This window comes from Accipiter gentilis, chromosome 10, assembly GCF_929443795.1.
Source record: "Accipiter gentilis chromosome 10, bAccGen1.1, whole genome shotgun sequence".
In the NCBI taxonomy this organism is placed as follows: domain Eukaryota; kingdom Metazoa; phylum Chordata; class Aves; order Accipitriformes; family Accipitridae; genus Astur; species Astur gentilis.
Genome location: NC_064889.1, coordinates 4,166,422 through 4,171,963, shown reverse-complemented (window position 1 = coordinate 4,171,963; position 5,542 = coordinate 4,166,422). Strand labels below are relative to the sequence as shown.

General features: G+C 65.5%; 1 protein-coding gene across 3 annotated transcripts in view; it reads left to right on the top strand.

Moving 5' to 3' along the window:
- Positions 1-2,964: 2,964 nt before the first annotated feature.
- The window catches only part of SIN3A (SIN3 transcription regulator family member A), a 36,122-nt gene continuing 33,544 nt past the window's right edge, over positions 2,965-5,542 (top strand). Inside the window, exon 1 of one of the 3 annotated variants that reach the window (XM_049812179.1) lies at positions 2,965-3,103. The gene's annotated coding sequence lies outside the window, so the exon portion shown is untranslated. Of the gene's footprint in view, positions 3,104-4,421; positions 4,585-5,542 lie in introns of those variants that run through there. The other 2 variants (XM_049812180.1, XM_049812178.1) reach the window with 2 other exon arrangements.

Genomic DNA, 5,542 nt, shown 5'->3' with positions numbered 1-5,542 from the left:
TGGGCGCTTCTGGTGTTATTTCCTCAGCACCTACAGCAGTGGTTTGGGGAGCGTCCGCCATCTTCCCGTGTTTGAGAGCATTCTGCAATAGATGAATGGTGGCAGTGTTGGGGAAAAGCATTTTGCTGCTGGATTTGGGCGCGAGGGCATCGCTTCCGTGCTGCCGGACCTGCTCTGAGCAGGCATGTAGGACATAAAAACATGCGGGCACAGCTGGAAGGAAGGTGGCTGGGCTGCCCGTGGGCTCCTGGGCTGACAGCCAGCCCCAGCGCCTTTGGGTGCAAGCAAGCCAGTCCCAGAGCGGCAGCCGCAGCCTGAGGCTTTGGGACGAGGGAAGAAAAGAGGCAGCAGGCGCAAATCAAGCCCTAGAGCCAGCGGGAGAGCACGTGCCCCAGAGCAGAGCAGCCGGCCCCAGTGAGGCTCCCGGGTGAGAGGAAACGCCGGCGGGTGGGAAGAGCAGCACCTGTGTTTGCTCAGCTGGAGTCTGAAAAATCTGAGGAGGCCGGCGTCTTTCTGGGACAGGCAGAGAGGGAAGCTTTTGCCTGCGTTCGAGGCGTGGACGGGCTTGGCTGGGCCATACCGGGGCCAAACACATGGGCTGGATGGCTGGAAAAGATCTGGAAGCAGCAGGGCATCTGTCTTTAAAGGATGCATGCCCTGGCGCCCGTGGCTGTGTGAGAGGTGGGCGTTTGGAACATCCCTGGAGCTGTGCAAGTCCTGCCTGTGGAGCAGTTTTGTTTCAGCTGGAATGTCCCGTTCTTCTAGGTACCATTTTCTGCCCCGCTGTGCTTCTCAAGCAGCGTCGGCCCACACACTGGCCTGCAGAGCTGCTCCTCCAGCTCAGGCTGGCCTCCAGTTTTCCCTCCTGGTGCCCATTACAGGGCAGATCCAGGATCCAAGGGAGCCCCTCGTCCTCGCTCCCTCCTCGCTGCCAAATACATTCACCCCAGCTGGGCTTTCTCGTTGGCACACGCGCAGAAAGGGGGTGTTTGCGGCTTGTTTCCCAGCCCGCGCTGTCAGCAGTGGCTCTCCCTGGGTCAGCGGGGCTTTCAGCAGGGTGTCGGGTCCATCCTGTGTGGCCCCGTGGGTGTGCCCAGCCTCTGTCTTCCTTCCACGGGCTCCGAAATCCTAACGAAGCCCATGCTGTAGGTGTGGGTAAAGGCAGTCGCGCCTTTTAGCTTAATTCCATACGATGTGGACACGGAGAACTGAAACGTTTCCTAGGACACCCATGTCCTGGATGCCTGTCAGCAGTGTCACAGTAGGAATACCAGGCAGCACAGTACTGGAGGGTGTTTAATCAAAAGGCGCTTTAGGTTCACATTGATATATATATATATATATATTTCTTTTTTGACTTTTAAAATGTTTCCCCTTTCACCTCTTCTTGCAATAAGATCAGCTGTCAGTGGTTTTGGACTTTAAACTTGAGGTTTGGGGCTTTTTCACTAGGCTGGTGGCCTTCCACAGAAAAATGACAGCAGAAGACAGGGCAGAGGATTCCTTCAGCTGCCTTCAACCCTCGGGCTGACCCTGGGGGCAGCACGGGGTGGGGGGGTAACCCGAAGAAAACCCGTGCTTAGGTAAAGATGAGAGGGAGGGAGAGCACCAATGACAGCTTGAAATGGGAACTGCTCGGATACGCCGCTGTCATAGACCTCAGCAGCTCCCTTCGAGGAGGGACGAAGATCCCATCTGTGCTGGAGGCGGAGGAAAGGGTTGTAAACATTTTCCATGGGAAAACAACCCAAACACTCCCCCCCCCCCCCCAACTATTTCCAGGGCCACGTTTCTTGTCAAAGCCAGCGTTTTCAGTCCTCTTGCACAACACAAGATTTTGTTCCATCCACTCCTCCTCCCCATGCCAGCAGGTCCTGCTCGGCAGCAGAAATATGGATTTCTGTGGAAACGGCCACTTCACGCAGAGTGCCAAGCGTTACTGGAAAGTAAAACTTGGTGTTGTTTGGAGAGCAGTGGGAGAAATGGGCCGCTGTGTGCAGGTAGCAGGTTTGCCTTGCCCTGCCTGCAGCATCTCCCCTTCCCCAGAGTGCCCCAGGGATAGGGAGCAATCACCACAGGCAAAATTCACAGTGGGGTCATCCTAAATGAAAACAAGCCCAAGAATTAAATCCAAAGTGCTGGCTGAGGCTGGAAATGAGATTTAAAGCCATTGCAGGGAAACCCCAAAGTGGTGTTGCCATCCCTGTGCCCACCTCTCTCATTTGGCTTTCTGGGTTTCTTGGCTGCGCGCACATCGCCTCGCTAATTACGATTACTTTAGTGCTTGTAATTTGCCCAGCGCATGTTGAGCCCCGGGAGTTTGGAAACAGCCTGGCTCCGGAGCGCTTCATGTCTCAGCCTCCTGCTTCCTTGCCACCAGCTTTCTACGGTCGGGCTCGATCCTCAGCCCATGCAGGTTCAAGCACCCCCTTGGCCAGCAACCTTTCAGCAACTAAACCGAGCCGCAGGTCCCAGACACAGAGGCAAGAGAGATCCTACTCTGCTGTGTCTGCATGTCCTGGCCTCTTGGCAGCACCCGGGAGCTGCCTGCTTCCTGCCCTGGCTGGCGCTAAGAACCGAGGAAGGGAAAAGCAGCTGGAAAGAGAAAAAACCTCAAGATGTTTAGCCCTTGTTTGAGTGAAGATGCTTGAGCAGCAGGCCCGGTGACAGCTAATCCGAGGCCAGGCCTGGTTCCTCCAGCCTTGATTTCAGGCAGATGAAGCGGGGGGGGGGGGGGGGGGTGGCCGGTGCCTGCAGCAGAGGGGAAGTGCAGCAACTCCCTCCACAACTTTATAAACCCCGGGAGAAATCAAATAAATAAATTAAAACCCCCGCAGCCGCGGACCCATCTCCAGGTCGTGTTTTAGCAACGGCTGAGGGGACCGGGTAGCGCTCACCCACCCCGGCGGGGGTCAAGGCTCTGTTGCAGGGCCGGGTGTGGGGGGGGGTCAGCTCCCTCCCGCCCTCCGAGCTGAGGCCTCTCCCTCAGCCACCCCCAACCCCCGCCGGTGGGCGGTCCGGTCGTGACGATCGGTATCGCGGGGCCAATCCGCCCCGGGGGGAGTTCCCCCTCCATTCAGGGCTCCTCGCCTGCGCGTTGAGGGTATGTAACAGCTGCTTTTTTTTTTTTTTTTTCCCCCTCCCCTCCCTTCCCGCCTCCTTTTCACCTCCCCTTCTCCTCACGACTAGACCGGCATTTGCTTCTTCCCGGATGGAGGAGGGGGGGAATGGGGGGGGGGGGGCACGGCCGTTGGTCTGAGGGAAGGAGCGACCCGCGCGCTCTCAACGGCCGCCGGCGGGAAGCGCGCGGCGGGAAGCGCGCGACGGCGGCGGGAGGGGGCGGGCGGGCGGGCGGGGGGGGGGAGGGGGGGGGGGAGGGAGTGTGTGTGAGGAGGAGGAGGGGGGGGGGGGGGGAGCGGTCGCTGCGCCGGCCCCGCCCCCCGCCCCCATTGGCTGCGGGGCGGAGGGCACGCCCCCGCGGCGCGCGGGGCCTCTCCACCGCCCCCTCCCCGCTTCAGTGCGTGCGTGCGTGTGTGTGTGTGTGTGTGTGTGTGTCTGTCTGTCTGTCTGTCTGTTTCCCCCCCCCCTCCCCCCCCGCCCCCCACGTGTAACCGACCCGCCCCACGTGGGGCGCTGCCATCCCGGAAGTGAAGGGGTTCGGGGACAAAAGGCAGCGCCGCACCGCCCCTCCCGCGCCCCGCCGTCAACCCCGACCCCCCCCCCCCGACCCCCCCCCCCGCCGCCGGTAGGCGGCGTGGGGGGGGTCGGGGGGGGGGGGGTCTGGGTTGACGGTGGGGAGCACGCGCGCGCGCGCCGCGAGGGGAGGAGGGGGGGGACGCGCGCGCGCGCGCGCTCCCGCGGGCCGCGGCCGATGTAAACATTCCACAAAAGGGCTCCCTAGAGAGGGGGCGGGGCCTCGTCCGTCGGAGGCGGTGCCGGTGCCGCCGCGTGGGCGGGCTCCCCGCCGTTGACGGTCGAGCTGCCCGCCCGCCGGTTGGCTGGCTCTTTTCGGTCGCAACCAATGGGACCGCGGAGGAGGCGGGACGGGGGCGGGGCGCACTGCTTATACGGACATTTTTCTTCGGCGGTAGCTCCCCCCCCCACCCCCCCACCTCCTCCCCTTCCCTCCCTTCCTCTCCACATCCCCTTCCTGGGGGCTGCGGCCAATAGGGGAGGGCGAGGTGGGCGGGACCGAGACGGCGATTGGTCGCGGTGCTGACGGGCGTGCGGCGCGCCCAGTGGGCTTTTGGGGCTCCCCCCCTGCGCGGGGAGGGGCGGGATTTCCCGGGGAACAGAGAAGCGGGCAGCGCTCCGCCGCGGCGGCCGAGAGACGGTTACTCCATCTTACCCCCCTCCCCCGCCGAGTGTCTCCCTTCCCCCCCCCCCCCCTCTCCGCCCGGGGCCCCGGCGCCGGCCGCCGCCCGCCCCCCCTCTCCGGGAGGAGGGGCGCGGGGACCCCCCTTACCCCACCTCACCTCACCGGGGGAGAGCTCACCCCCGCCGCCCTCCCGGGAGGGGCCCGCAGCGGCCCCGCCGCCCCCTGACCCTGAGGGACGCTCGGCCGCTGCCAGGGCCCGCTTCGAGGTAAGGGGGGAGGAGGAGGAAGGGGGGGGGCGGAGGGGGTGGTCGGCAGGCCCGGTGCCGGCCCCCTCCGGCGATCCGTAGGGGGCGGGGCCTGGCGCCGGTGCCGCGCGCGCTGGCGGTGTATGTGTGTGGTGGGGGGTGGAGGGTGGGTGGCCGGTGCTCGCGGTTCTTCTCGTCTCCCCGGGGAGCCCCGGCCCCGCGCGGGCGGTCTCGCGTCCTCCCGCCCCGCCCCGCCGGGCTCGAAGCGGCGGGGGGGGGGGGTGGGGAAGGAGGGAGGGAGGAGAGAGAGGGGGGGTGGGGGGGGGGTGTCCCGGCCCCGGCATGGCGGGAGCGGCGGGCGGAGCGTGCGGCGGCGGCCGCTGGGCCGCGCTGCGAGGCGGGCGCCTCCCTCCGCTCCTCCTCCCGCCCTCCGCCCGGTGCCGCTCCCGGGCTGCGGCGGGACCGCCCCCCCCCCCCCCCCCTCCTCCTTCCCTCCCTCCCTCCCTCCCTCCGCCAGCTCTCTCCCGCATTGCACGCCCCCGGTACCGGCCGCATTGCGCGCTGGATCCTCCACCGGGGCTCCCCCCCCACCCCCTCCATGCCTCCACCGGAGCTCCTCCCCACGCTGCCCGCCCTGCGGGGGTGGTCCCGAGAGCCGGCTGGAGCCCGGGGGGCGGTGCGGGGCTCCCCCGGCTCCGGTGTCCGCCCCCCCCATCCTCAACTTCCCGGAGAAGTTGCCATTAAAAACCTTTTGCCGCTCGCTAAACCGCCCCCACCACCACCACCACCACCACCACCGGGGGGGCCGCTCGGCCGCCTCGCCCCGAAGGGGCCCCCGGGATTACCGAGGAGTTCCCCCGTGGGTTTTCGGAGAGCCCCCCCCCCCCCCCCCCCCGTTGCGGTTTTTTCCAGCTGAACCTCCGCGGCGATCCGTAAGGACCTGTTGGAAGCGATGCGTAGAGATCTCCGGAAACCAGAG